The 15,428-nt window shown below is 47.8% G+C and overlaps 1 protein-coding gene across 1 annotated transcript in view; it reads right to left on the bottom strand.

Moving 5' to 3' along the window:
• DNM2 (dynamin 2) overlaps nt 1-15,428 on the bottom strand; it is an 82,494-nt gene that overhangs the window by 65,787 nt on the left and 1,279 nt on the right. The window lies entirely within an intron of this gene.

The following is a 15,428-nucleotide window of genomic DNA, read 5'->3' as shown; positions in this document are numbered from 1 at the left end:
ACAGAGATGTGTTCTGAGAAATTCAACGTTAGCTGGTGTCACGAGAACATCACAGAGTGCACTTACACAAACCTGGACGGTATAGCCTACTACACACCTAGGCTACACGGTACAGCCTACTGCTCGTAGGCTACAAGCCTATATAGCATGGTACTGTACAAAACAACACAAGATTAAATCAAGCACAAGAGAATATGAAGCAATCAAGAGATGCAGTTCACTATTAGTAATTTCTTTTGATATATCTCCTTGTGCAAGGGAAACAAAAGAAAAAAAAATAAACAAAAGGGTCTAAACTAAAAGTTTTTGCACTGCAAAGGAAACTATCAACAAAATGAAGAGACAACCTACCAAATGGGAGAACATATTCACCAATGAGACATCCAATAAGGGGTTAATATCCTAAATTTATAAGGAACCCATGCAACTTAACACTGAAGGAAAAATAAAAACATAAAAAAATAAACCCTGATTAAAAAACGGGCAGAATACTTGAATAGACATTGCTCTGAGGACAACATACAGATGGCCATATGAAAAGATGCTCAATGTCACTAATCATCAAAGAAATGCAAATTAAAACCACAATGAGATATCACCTCACACCAGAATGTCAGAATGGCTATCATCAATAAATCAACAAATGAGTGTTGGTGAGGATAGATGACTGGATAAAGAAGGTATGGTAAATATGCAACGGATTATTACTCAGCCATAAAAAAGAATGAAATCTTAGCATTTGCTACAACATAGATGGACCTAGAGGGTATAATTCTAAGTGAAATAAGTCAGAGAAAGACAAATACCATATGATCTCACTTACATGTGGAATCTAAAGAACAAAATCAACTTAAACAAAATAGAATCAAACTCAGAGATACATAAAACGACCTGATGGTTGCCAGGTGGCAGGGGGATTGGGAGGCTGGGTGAAGGGAATAACAGGTACAAAGTGGCAGTTACAAAATAGTCACAGGGATGTAAAGTATAGCATAGGGTATATAGTCAATAATACTGTAAAGCTATATACAGTATCAGGTGGGTACTAGACTTATCAGGGGATCACTTTGTAAGTTATATAAATGTCTAACCACTATGCGGTACACCCAAAACAGATATAAAATAATACTGAATGTCAACTGTAATTGAAAAACAAGAGACACAGTAAACACAAGATGTGTGAGGCTGCTTGCTGATGGCATAACACAGCATGCTGTTTTACAGAAAACTTTTTTAATAAGTAGAAAGAGTATACTTTAAAATAATGATGGAAAGTATAGTGAATACATAACCAGTAACACAGCCATTTATCATCATCATAACATATTATGTACTGTATATAATTCTACGTGCTATATTTTCAGACAACTGGCAGTGCGGGTTTACACCAGCATCACCACAAACAGGTGAGTAATGTGTTGCACTATGACGTTACAACAGCTATGTCACTAGGTGACAGGAATTTTCAGCTCCATTATAATCTTATGGGACCACTGTCCCATATACTGTCTGTCATTGACCAAAACATTGTTATGCAGAGCAAGACTGTATTGGAAAACAATTTATCTCATAAAGGACTGACCTCGATACCAGATATAAAGAACTTTTTACAAATCAACAATAAAAAGACAAGCAACACAACTAAGAAATGGACAAAATATTTGAATAGCCATTTCTCCAAAGAAGCTATACAAATGGCCAATAAGCATGCAAAAAGCTCATCATGAGTCATTACGGAAATGAAAAATACCCACAATGAGCAAAATACCACTTCATACCCATTAGGAGGCTGAATTTTAAAAGACAGATAAGTATTATCGAAGATGTGGAGAAACTGGAACCCTCATCCATTCCTACAGAGAAAGTAAAACGGTACGGCCACCGTAGAAAACTATCTGGCAGTTTCTCAAAAGGTTAAACCACATGACTCAACAACTGCACTCCTAGGTAGACAGGCAAGAGACATTCATTCACAGGTCCACACGAAAACTCATATACAAATGCTCATAGCAGCTGCATCAGTCATAATAGCCAAAAAGTGGAAACGAATGCCTATCAACTGATGAACGGGTAAACTAAATGTGTCATATCCATACACTGGAGTATTATTCAGCCATAAAAAGGAATGAAGTTCTGACACAGGCTATAATAACAATGAACAATGAAAACACATTATGTAAAGTTTGAAAGAAGCCAAACACGAAAGGCCACATAGTGTATGATTCCACTTGCACAAAACATCCAGAACAGGCAAATTCACGGACAGAAAGCAGTTTGGTGGTTGCCAGGAGCTGGGGGTGAGGAGTGACTGCTTCATGGGTAGTTTCTTTTGGGGGCCTGAAAATGTTCTGAAATTAGATAATGGTGATCATTGCATAATTCTGCAAATAGACTAAAAACCACTGAATAAGTACACTGTAAAAGGACGAATATTATCGTATGTGAATTATATTTCAGTACAGACGTTATTTTTTTTAAAAAAAGCACAAGAGCAACCCATGGACCAACAAGGGGAAAGGTCTATCATCCATCTTTAAGGAAAAACTACCACTGACCCACCCAAACCCGCCCAGGAAGGCCCGGGCCTCTGACTATGGCCAGTCCTCACCCCACCCTCCTGAGCCTCGTCCCCTCTTTGACCCTGATCTTAGCTAGAGCCTCCACTTCTCTCTGGTGTGTCTGACCAGCATGTGCCTCCCCCACCCAGCCTAACTCCAAGCAGTGACCAGGTGTGTTTGGCCCGCCCTGAGTGGCAGCTCCCACTGGTGCTTAGCACTGAGCAGACTCAGCTACCTTTACTGAGTGAGTCTCCCTTTGGGACTGAGACACAGATGGGTGAATTTACACTGAGAGGGAGATGGGTTTCTTGAGCATCTAATATACGATGGGCAAGGGACGGGGGCACACCCAGGAGCAAAGCCACACCATCGGGCACTCACATTTTACTGGGGAGAGATGAACAATAAACCAAATAAATAGGACAATGACAGAGAGTGACAAGTCCTTCCAAGAAAAATTAAACAGGGCAAGATGATGGAGTAACAGGGTGGGGGCATTTTAGCAGAGAGGACAGGGTGGGCCTCCTGAGGAGGGAACATTTGAGTAGAGGCTTGATGGAGGTGATCAGTGAGTCACAAGGCTATCCCAGGGGATGGGCTTTCCAGGCAGAGGAAAGAGCATGTGCAAAGACCCCGAGGTGGGACAGACTGTGCCTACCATGTTTAAGGAACAGCGAAGAGACCGGAATGGCTGGAACAGAGCAAGTAAGGGACAAGTGACGGGGCAGGGAGCAGAGTAAGGACATTATGCAGGGCCTTCTGGGTGGGAGTGAGGACTTTAGCTTGCACAGTAATGGAACTGGGAGCTGTGGCAGGTACTGAGCAGAGGAGAAGCATATTCTTCACAGGCTCCCTCTGGCCGCTGTAGGGAGAACAGCCTGGGGTGGGGGCAGAAGGCAGCGAAGCCAGAAGGTGCAAAACCTAGGAGGAGGTCCAGGTGAGCAGTGATGTTAGATGGAATAATATAGTTACAAAAATAGCGAAGCTCTCCACAAACTGATACACAAAGACCTATTTTGTAGAAATCAACAAGCTGATTCTAGAATTTACATGTAAAGGCAAAGGAACTTGAATGACCAAAACAATTTTGGAAAAGATGAACGAAGAAGACTCACCCGGCCTGATTCCAGACTTACTATAAAGCTGCAGTAATAAAGACATGTGGTTTTGGCCAAAGGGCAGCCACACGGAATGGACCCTCCACAAACATGACCAATTGATTTCTGACAAAGGCAACTCAATAGAGAAGAGATGGTCTTTACAATAATAGTACTGGACAACTGGACAGTCACATGCAACACAAATTATAAACCTCAATCCATACCACATAAGTCATACAAAAATTAGCTCAAAATGTATCCCACTTATGAGCTACACAGAAACCTGCACATAAGTGTTTACATCGGCATTATTCATAACCACCAAGAGGCAGGGGACAACCCAACGTCCTTCAGTGGGTGAATGGTTCAACAGATGACAGTCTGGCCATACCATGAAATACTCCTCAGCAATAAAAAGGATCAAACTACTGATGCACACAGCCTGGATGGCTCTCAAATGTGTCACGCAGAGTGAGACGAGCTGGACTCACAAGGCTGCATGAGCCCATTTATGACATTCTGGAAAAGGCAAAACCACAGGGAAGAGAACCCATCAGTTGGCGCCTGGTTAGGGGTGGGGGAGGGGTGAGTACAGAAGGGCACATGGGGATCCTGGGGGCTGACAGACGTGTTTTATGCATTGATTGCAGTAGTGGTTACACAACTCTGCGTTTGTCAAAACTCTTACAACTGTACCCTAAAAAATGGATGGTGTCTACTATGTGTAAATTATACTTCGAGGGAGAAAAAAAACAAATGAGCCAGCACTCTATGTGCTAATACACTAAAATCTCCAAGAAATACCGTGAAGTAACAATCGCACTGTTCAGAACAGGATATAGAGCTGTGTACGGGGCAGGGGAGAATAAAACCACATTCACATATGCTTCTATTTGCACTGAGAAACGGGAAGACGGACAGGAGACAAGGAAGGGCGGTTAGCCATGGGGGTGCTGACTGCAGGAGCAGGTCTCTCTCTCTCCATCCCTTATGATGGTTTTGAACTTGGGGCCATGTTCGACACATTACCTATTCAAACAATTATAGGACCCTCCGTGTTCCAGTAGAATAGTGTATAAAAGGGAAAAAAAGTAACTTTGCAGTGGGGAAAGCTGACATTATCTTAACCAGGAGATCAAGGTCAACATCATGACCCACAGTAAACCTTGCTGACATTATGGACCTCTGATAGGATGCAGAGAGAGGTGCACCTCACCCCTGTGGTCTTCTTCCCCAAAACCCATAGCTCTAGTACAATCATGAGAAAACACTAGATAACCGAAACTGAAGGGCATTCTATAAAATACCAAGGTCATGAAAAACAAGAAAAGACTGGCGCCGTCACAGACCAGCAGAGACTAAGGAGAGTGAAAACAAAATGCAATGTGAGACCCTGGATGGGGCCCTGGGAAAGACGGGGAATCCGAGTAAAGTCTGGCTCTCACCAATGATAATAATATTCCAAGGTTAATTTCTTAGTTGTAAGAAATGTACCATCATAAGGTAAGATGTTAATATTAAAGAAAGATAACTGAAGGGTATATAGGCGCTCTCTGTATTTTTGCAACTCTTTTGGAAATTGAAAGCTTATTTATTTTTCATAAGTCTAAAATTATTCCAAAATAAAAAGTTTATTAAAAACAAAACAAAGGTAAAAGCCCCTCAAGACACTACTAGGGGGGAGGTAGACAGGGTAAAGGGGGTCAAATATGCGGTGACAGAAAGAAATCTAACTATGGGAGGTGAACACATAGTGCAAATTACATATATATCTTACTGTCAAAGTGGACGCTGAAACTTATTGGATTTCATTAATCGATGTCACCATAAAAAATATCAATATATACATACATACATACATACATACATGCAAAAGATTTTTTAAAAAAGACACTGCTAAATACAGGGACTTGGTGTGAGGTGGTCACATTCTGGCAAGACTTCGGACTGTCAGAGATGGACTCACAGTCGCATTGAGGAGGGGACAAGGGACATTTACACAGAGAAATACAGAAAAAGGATCTGACGGGAGCCACACACTGACGGGAGGTGGTTCCCAAAGGGTGACAGGACCTCCGCCTTACTCTGCATACATCCCAAGGACTGAATTTTATTTTTACAATAAACAAACAGTAAAATAATTCTTGTAATTAAAATAATTCTTGTAATTAAAAAAGAAGAGTTGAAAACTCAAGCCAGCAATCCTTTTTCACCTAGTGCTGGGAGTGTATTCCAGATGGGGCCTCCCACCTCAGAAAGCAGGCTACCCTGAGCTCCCTAGCAACTTGTGCCAGGCAGTACCAGCAGGAGATGCCACCAGTGCAGACACTAGAGATTCAGGCTTCCATCGAAAGGGCTTATGCCCAGACAAGGGAAACTCCGTGTTGCAAGTCAAGAAGCCATGCCGACCCAAATGCAGGAAGGCTCCCCGCCAGCTGAGTGGGTGGCTCCTGGCCTCTGTTTATAGGCCCCTAGTCTAGATTTCCAGGTCCCTGGCACTCTATCACCCCGCCAGGTAAAAGGAACAATTTCTCAAGGTATCGTCCTAAAAGCTGCTAGCTCCCCAACTGCAGAGCCAGCTGGGGGCCTCCTGGGTGAGGGGGCTGTGACTGTCCAGAAGGAACCTGCCCATTAGCAAAGAAGACAAAGGCCCCGTGGCCTGGGACAGATGGGGCTATGTCCCTGACCCATGATGAGGGGCTGGCCTGGCTGTGCCAGGGCGTATCACTCAGCAGGCGGGCGTAACCCCAGCTGGGACTGTTCCTGCCTGCTCCACTTGCCCTCCACCCAAAACACTCTTATCATTGGGAAAATGTGTCATGGGGCAGAGTCTTCAGGGCACCTCCTCCTACGTCTGGGCGGAGGGGTGTCACCGGGGCCTTGGACAACTCTGCTGACTGCTTGCTTGTCTGTAGCCCCATGGGTCTGCGGTCCGAGGGGTTTCAAGGTTAACCAAAGAGGTCTCCCGTGACAAACAGAGCAGCTGTTCTCCATGCTGTGGCACGTGCCTGGAACGCCCTCAGAAGTTTAGGTTGGTCTGGGGAGGGGTCTGGCACTGGGCACTGGTATTTTATGTCACCTCCCCTTAGCAGATACTAATGGGCAGCCAGGGCTGAGGCTGCCTTGCCTTGGTTCTTGGTCGGAGTCGGCACTTGGGCATGCATGGGGAGAAGGGCACTGCCTTCAAACCTCGTGTCCCTGTGTTAAGAGGGCTAGAGTGTCCGGGCAGAGCGGGCCCACTCCTGCCGGGGCTGCCTGGCACCCACACAGGAAGCAAGATGGAGGGGGCATCTGACTGGTAGCTGTGCAGTGCCCAGGGATGGGGCACCATCTTACAGCCGGGAAGCCAGCCCAGAGAGACACCCACGCCTGGACAACCTCGGGGTCTTAGCCTATTATTATTACTCTTTGTTTCAAAGGGGGCAAATCACAGCCCTCGCCATAAAGAAGATATGCTTGCTTCTGTGCCCCTGTAGCGCCCCATGCCCCCCGTCTGTTCATGGTCCCACAACCTCCAGGTGGGCTGTGAGCTCCAGAATGCAAGTCACGGGGTGGTCCTCTGGCCCCCTCCTCAATGCATATGTATGCAGTGAAATTAATTCAATGGGAGTTTCTAGGTATATTCGTTCAACAAATACGCATGCTCCCACTATGTGCCGGGACAGCAAGGACACGCAGGTAAAGTCCCTGCTCTTGACGCCCTGCTGTTTGAGGGTGGGGGGAGATAGAGACGATACAAATAATTTCAGGTGCTAATAAGAGCTCCAAAGAGAACCCATCGAGGCAGGTGGTCCGAGAGCGCAGGGATCCTGTGTGAGCTGGAGGTCAAGGACAGGGACGTGAGGTTTGAGCAGGAATCCAAGAGCAGGGCAGGGCAGGTCATGTAGAACTCAGGGCAAAGAGGAGGTATAGACAAAGGAAGAGAAAGTTCTAGGGTGGGAGTGATCCTGGGGATCCCAGGGGTAGCCAGGGGGCCATGTGGCAGAGGGATGAATGAGGGGAAAAGTGGGAGGAGGTGAAGGCAGGAAGGCGAAGGGGCTGCGGGAGAACTTGGGCTATTACCCCAAGTGCGGTGGGAGCCATGGAGCACAGTGGGCAGAGGAGGGATGTGCCCTGACTCAGGGCTCACGAGAGCCCTGTGGATGCTGTAGGGGCTGGGGGAGGGAGCTGGGGGACCACCTCTGACTGCAATGGGAGAGGTGAAGAGGAGGTGAAGCGTGGTGAGGACATGCTGACCAATTCCAAACCTGCTCACTGAACCCCAGTAAAGCAGCTACTTGGTGGCATCTTGGACACCATGCTTAGGTAGGTGAGGGCCAGACACCCAGTGCGGGCCATCAACCTCCTGATGTCCTCCTCTCCCACATTCTACACAGGTATCCTCTGTCCAGGTGCAAATCCTGGGGTTGGACGACTGGAAACTGCCTCGACATCTGTTACCAGGGTCTGGTAAATAAACAAAGGTACCTTTGTATCACGGAGCACTACACAGCCGTGAACAAAGGAAAGGAAGTGCGCTATGGACTGGGGTCCACAGCCAAGCAAGATGGGCACAACGGTACAAGTCCAGCGGTCACCTGTCTGCTTCTGACCAGCTCCTGCCTGTCTTCCTCACCTCAGCAAAAAGATATTCTCCCTCCTCCAAGACGCATTCCCTGACCGCCGTTCCCATTCCAAGGTTCCCTATCAGAACCTCCATCTTCCACATGCCTCCACTCACTTCGCACTGGAATGTGCCTTCTGAGAGGACAGAGACCTCCTGAGCCTCGCTCTCCATATCCGCATTTGAACATAACCTCTGCCACTTGCTACGGTGGTGCCATTCTCCACCAGGGACAAATACGGGTTGAACAGAGAGGTGGGAGGGTATGGGAGCCCAGAGGCCCCCACCTGCCTGTCCCATTTCTGCTCAACTGTGAAATGCGGCCAGCCCTAGATGATGTACAGACAGTACTCAGTGCCTGGCACATGGTGAGTGCCTCAAAGACATGGGAAGTTCATTCAGTGAAAAAGGAAGACCAGAGCCATGCCTCTAGTCCACACTGAAGGAGCCAAATCGAGCAGATGAGGCACAGCACTGGGCACCCCCATGGGCACAGCAAGGACTCCATGGATTACTCCTTGACTTGTTCCAGAAAGTTCTGAGGCCACACTGAGGCACAAACACAGTGCAGAGGGAGTGTAAACTAGACCCCATGAAGACAGGCCAAGGAGAAAAGAAAGATCCAACAGAGCCGGGGTGAGGGTGCTCCTCCATGGACAAGCCCGGGGAGTAGGCCTCCCGGGCTGGCCGAGGGTCTGGGTTCAAGTTTACCTGCCTGAAACCCCAACATCCTTGAGCAAGCCTTTGTGACTCGGTTTCCTCGTCGGGAAATGGGAATCAAGCACTGGCCTCAAAGTGGTTGAGGCACCTTGTGCCAAGGCCCCAGTGTGGATCATGGCATACGGAAGGTGCCGGCATCACTCATTAGTCACAGTGACTTCGTTGGCCCCCACCTCCACTGCTGACCCCTGGAGACAGTCACGAAGCTCCAAGCAGCAGTTACAAACATTCCAACATGGAAAGACCTCCGGGATGTGTTGAGTGGTTGGGAAACGAGTTGCCAAACTATATAAACAGGGTGGTCCCAGTTCTGGAAAGAAGACATCCTAAAACCAGAACCAACCCCTAAGGATGCTGTGCATTTTCTGTAGATACCAGCACATACATGTGTATGTAAACACATGCAGGCGCTGGCAGGGCACCCCCTAAACTGATGACAGTGTCCCCACGCAGAGCTAGGAGGAAGGGACAAGGTGGGCCATGTGCTCCTCCTCGTCTGTCACGGCTTCCCTTTTTACAAGAACACTGTCACCAGTGTTCCACTTGCATAATTAAAATTTAAGAAAAGTAGGCAACCGATGGGCAGTTTCTTGGCCCTCACGTGCCTGCTGGTTCCTGCCTCCATCTCAGTCCCTTTCCGCATGTGCAGCAGGCACCTAGCAGGCCAGGCAAGCTGGGCCCTCTGTTTTTGCCATCCTTTCTGCCTGGGACACTCTTCTCTGGGGTCTTCAAGGGGCTGGTTCCATTGCAGGGCACCCATCCAGACCACCTCTTCTAAAGCAGCAGCCCCCACCCAGTCACTCTCACTCCCTGACCATCTTCACTGCACTTGATCCTCAGAATTTTCTTGCTCATTTAACCATTTACCTGATCCATCTCGGCCCCCACTGGGTCCCTAGCACCTGGGACAAAGCAGGCGCTACTTAAGGCATGCCAGTTGGACACACAGCTAATTAAATGATTCCAAAAGCCAGAAGTTGCTCAATCTGTGACTTCAGCCCCATCCTCGAACACAAGTGCCATGGCATCCACTGCTCACTCTACTCTCAAAAGCCAAGGCCAGACCTTCCCATCCCCACTGTCCCCAGGTGTCTGGCTCTGGAAGAGTAAGGCCCAGCTCAGGCCCTGGCTCCTGCACTCCTCCCTGTGTAAATTCAAGCCAGTTCCCCCTCTGGCCTCAGTTTTCCCACCTCTAAAGCAGGGATGCTAAGAGCAGCACCTGCTCCCCAGGGATGCTGGGACCTCAAGGTCTGATTTTAGATACAGCACAGGGGCACAGGGTGATTCTCCAAAAACATCAGCTCTTATTGTGTCATAAACATTTAGCGGCAGGTGAAACCCAGCCTTATTCAAACTGAAGGTGACTCCAAAGGGAAAATCCCCAGCACCCAGCAGGGGCCTCATCACGAATATTAATAGGAACCTTAAGGCACAGGAAGCAGGAGCCTTTCCTCTTTAGTGCCATCCTGCTTCGGAAGGCAGGGCAATTGTTTTCTTTTTATTTATTTATTTTAAAAAAATGTTTTTTATTTATTTAAATTAGTTTCAAGTATACAGTACATTGTTAGACATCTATATAATTCATAAAACGATCCTCCCAATTGCTCCCTCCCTCCCCTGACCCTCCACCTTGCCATCATATCAATGCTGACCGCATTCCCTCTGCGTGCTCTGTGCTTCCCATCCCCCGTGCCCAACTATCAACTACTAATTTGTACTTCTTCAATTGTTTCCTTTTATTCAGATTGTAGCTAATGCCCTATAAATATCTCATTATTGCCTTGCATTTTTCCAAAGCTTTAACACAATAAGGGCTTAATTACAATATGCACTTGGCAACGCCAGTAAATGAAGGGTTAGCTGATGTTCCCATTTTTTCTGCAGTAGAGGGGCCTATAATTTCGGCATTTTCATTCAAATTGGGCAAAAGCTTGGCAGATGTGACTCTGAGCCAAATGCCAACACCCAGAGAGGCACAGGGTTCTATTCCCAGAGAGGCCCTTTCTTCCCGTGCTCTCTTTGATAACTCTTTAACACTAGAACTATCCACAAGACCGTCCTCTGCCCTCACTCAGAAATGACCTCGTTTATTACCAGGAGATTTCGATCTGTGTACCTGTCGAGGGCCATTATCCCCAGACAAATAAACTCTGAGCTTTGGAAAAATTTGTCTTCCGGTTATAAACATAATCCCAAAATGAGTCAAAACAAACCAAGAATCACATGGGGAGACAACACACATGTGGGGTTCATACATATTTCCAGGTTTTTTATGACACAAATACAACTGCTCTGAACACGATAGGGTAACACCATTCATGCGATCTGCAACCTGACAGGTCTTACTTACACAGCTTTCTGGGTCATTAAATCCTCTGCTAGATCACTCTGAGTGCCTACTTCACAGTCCGTTGTCTGGACACATTGTTTGTCTAGCCAATTCCCTATTGTGGGGCACTTTTGCTCCCAATTTCCCACTGCCATAAATGAAATGAGTGGAAATTATTTTCAGGGCCAAATATTTGTTCGCAGCCACTGTTCCCACTTAGAAACAAACCAGGAACAGGATCCCGCTAGCATTTCAGGCCCTGGGGACCCGGTATGCATGTGGTTCCCCAGCTGGTTCTGGCTTGTTCTGACAGGCACTCAATTAGTGTTTGCACTAAAATGTGGTGTTATTTGTATTAACAAAGCTAATCATGAATTCCTTTTCTTTAAGAGAAAAGGAATTAACAACTGGTCGGCAGAGTCCAGACCTACGGCTACGCAAAATGCACGGGTCTAACGTTTCATGAGGATTAGCTCCTGTGATCCTCGGCCGCTCTCAGGAAGGAGGGACCACTGTGATCCCCATTTTCCAGAGGAAGAAAATGAGGCCCAGAGAAGTGAGGGCATTCAACTAACGAGCAGCAGAGACGGCCAGATCCCCACAGGCACCTCTGGCCTCGCAACATCATGGCTGGCCCAGGTACGCCAGACCACGCAGGCAAAGCCAATTTGGTTTTGCCCAAAATAAGAGACAATGGAAAAAGTAGCCATTATTTCCAAGTGGTTTTAAAAACCTAAGATCCATAACGGACCATGTGCCCCATGTCTGGCAGGGACATGAACCAACGGTTCATCCAGAGTCCACCGCCAGGCAGAAGCCATGTCTCTCTGGAGGAACACATCACCAAAGAGCAAATGAAAATGCAGCTGGAGATGGCAGAGTCCCATGGGGAGCTGTTTCTTGTGAAAAGCAAAACGGCACTAGACCCCTACATGCATTCGTCAGATCCACTCACTGAGAAATCGAGCTAAAGCTGAAAACCAAAAGCCAAAGCCCTCAGCTTGCCCAGAACCAGGTGGTAGTGAGGCCACCACCAGCAGCCTTCCCTCTGCGCAGGGCTCCCCTTGGCCTGCACCCACCCAGACTAGCCAGAATACCTCCCCAGTTACCCCCTACACTAGCCTCTAGGCATACTCCCTCTGCAATGTCTGTTCCCACAGCCTGGAATGCTCTTCCAGCAGGTCTCCACTGATGGCTCCCCCTTCACTTCCTTAAGTCCCTGCTCAAACGTCCGCTTCCCACAGAGGCCTTCCCTGACCTCTCTATTTAAAACTATAAACCTCCCCTTGCTCCCCATGCGCTCTCCTTAATCCTGCTCTTTTTTTCCATAAGTTATCACCTTCTACCAAGTTCCTTCTTTCTCTGCGGCCCCCAACCCCACCCCCAATGGAAAGCCAGCTCTCCCAGAGCAGGGGTTTTGGTATCTTGCTCAGGGCTGAGCACAGCCCTAGAACAGGGCCAGAAATATGTTGCAATAAACAAATGAAAAATGTAGGGCATTTTAAGCACCTTTTCTGTGCTAGACACACTCCCAAGCACTCTAAATGGTCTCATTTCATCCTTACTCCATCCTTGATGAAGGGCACCAGGTGACTTTATCTGTCTTAAGAAAGTGAAACACACCCACCTGGACACCTGAATGGGGCCTATGAATAGATATTGTTAACAGCCCACTTCCTAGCTGGGGAAACTGAGGCTCAGAGAGGAAAGGCTCACAGAATCAAGCTCAGGCCTCCGGAGTTAGAGGCCCTGACTTTGGCCTCCTCCTCTAGCTCTTTTCTCAAGGAGAAATTTCCTAAGCCCCTCTATCTCTAACCAGCTCCTGAGTCTAAATGACAGAGGTCAGGAGGAAGCCACAGGTCCATCAGCTGGTACAGAGCAGGACAAGCCAGGGGTCTTCAATTCAAAAGTTTCCAGGGCCAGGATGCAAATGGGCCTGGACAATCCCTAGGGCATGGTAGGGACTAGGGCAGCTTGAGTGGCCAGTCCTAATTTGACTGAACCACCAGCGGCTGCTGCTTCTGGGATCCAGACAGTTGGTGCCAAGTGAGACATGGGAACAGGGAGGCCAGAAAATGAAGACGGTACCAGCAGCAGCCACGGGTACACAGGCGCAGAGAAACACGGCGGGGCTGGGCTTGCACCCAGAGCCTGGGCGCTACACCACTAAACTCTAAAGATCTTGGGGTGTTTGCTAGCATTGCAAAAATCTAGATATTTATGCAAAATCCAATTTTTAAATATTGACAGCAAATTAAAAACAAAACATTTGAAACACCACCACAGACTAAACAAAAGACTGAACAAGCAGACCTTGGCCCCCAGGGCCACCAATGGGCAAGCCCTGGCACACGACTAAGTTAAGTGAGTCATTCCCACTCCGAGCACATTCTTAGAAAATCCACAAGGAGGAGGCAATGAAATGGAGCAGCCTGTGCTGACCCCAGACACATGCCCTTGACACTCTCGTCTGTTGCTTGAAACCAACGGAATATTCACTGTACTGGTCCACGGTGTGAGGGATAAGTTTGACCACATTTATGAAAAGAAGTCAGGAGTGAAATTCCAAGTGAAGCCCACCTGCCATCCCCTTGAATCAGGGCTTTGTAGCTGAAGGGCCTTCCCCACCTTCTAAAAACAAAAGGAAATTGGTTCCGTTGGAGCATCTCATACCTAAAGAGATGCCTTTTTACATCTTTGGTTCTCAGGCTCTCAATTAATGCTCTTAACGATGATGTCACATTACAGGCTTCTGAGAGGTTGCCACAGGAGCCAGACTGGAAGTAGCTGGCAGTCACCAGATGCCAAGGTGGGCAGGAGAGAAAGGCAAAGGGCAGAGGGATGGAAGAAAGGTGGAGAGGAGAGGGAGAGACTCGCCCTCCCCAAAGCCCCCAAGTCCTCACTGAACAGCCTCAAGCAAGAATACTCAGCTTTCTGAGCCTGTTTCCCGCTCTGTAAAATGGAATCATGGCAGTGCCACCTTCATAAGTCCAGTGTAAAATGTGATTAGCTTTTGTTAATATGAGGGGAACTGATATAGTAAATAATGACCATATAGACCTGTGTGCCAGGCGTTGTGCTAAGTATGCACCTCAACACACTACGTCACTGCATCCTTACAACAGTTGAGGGACCGTCACCTCATTTTTAGGAGGGAAAACAAAGGCTCAGAGAGGTGAAAAACCTGAGCAAAGGCAAATGTAATGGACAGAGCTTTGCAGATGCCCACCGGAAGCCTGGGCAGGTAGGAAGGTGGTCATGCAGAGGGGCCCACGACCCAGGCCTGGCTGACTCCAAACTCACACCTTTCTGCCACAGTGGATGGAAGACAAAGTGCCAGGGACAAAGCAGCAAAAGAGGAAATTCGTATCGCTAGGAACAAAACCCCAGGCCTCTCGAAAGGCAGGGGCAGGGCCCGGGTGCCCAGCTGGGCTCCACTGAGCACCTGGCTGGTGGCATTGGGCAAACAGTAGGTCCTTTCTGAGCCTTGCTGCTCATCTCTGAGGTGGGGATAACAGAAACCTCAACCCTACTTGCTCATCATGAGACTCAAGATGCTGAACCAAGAAAGAACTCAGCCTGGTGCCTGCTAAATGAACATCACTCCATAACACTGACAACGACGAAGATGACAGTAATAATAATGACTATGACGTTATCACGTGGCAGCCACAGTCACACGTGGAATCCTTTCTGGAATGGAAACGTGGCCGCCCATCTGGAAGGCAGAAGGGCAAGAGGCAGAAGAAGGGAGAAGGGACTGGTTCTCATTCAACAGCTTCCTGAATCCCAGAAACAGCCCCGAGAGTGGAATTTGCCACTGGACAGATGGGCAAACTGAGGCTTCTCAGTGCTGCCCACAGAAGACCTTATCCCAGCTCCTGCCACGGAGGCCTGAGCAGACAAGTCCCTTCCCAGGCTCCAGGAGTGCTCCCAATTGACAAGCTTTAGCTTGGTGTCTGGCCCCTGTGTTACAGGGTCCTAAAACGCCCTGACGTGGGCCAGGAAAAAATCCTGGAGAAAGCTCCCCCCAGGGTCCTACTTCCAACTGAGAAGGTAGTAAGTTCAAGTCCCATCTTTCAGCTCCCTTCTCTGCTCTATGCTGCTACCATCTTCTA

The sequence above is a fragment of the Pteropus vampyrus genome, unplaced genomic scaffold (assembly GCF_000151845.1).
Source record: "Pteropus vampyrus isolate Shadow unplaced genomic scaffold, Pvam_2.0 Scaffold391, whole genome shotgun sequence".
Taxonomy (NCBI): Eukaryota; Metazoa; Chordata; class Mammalia; order Chiroptera; family Pteropodidae; genus Pteropus; species Pteropus vampyrus.
The sequence above is the reverse complement of the archived record's forward strand: the minus strand, read 5'-3'. Positions and strand labels throughout refer to the sequence as shown.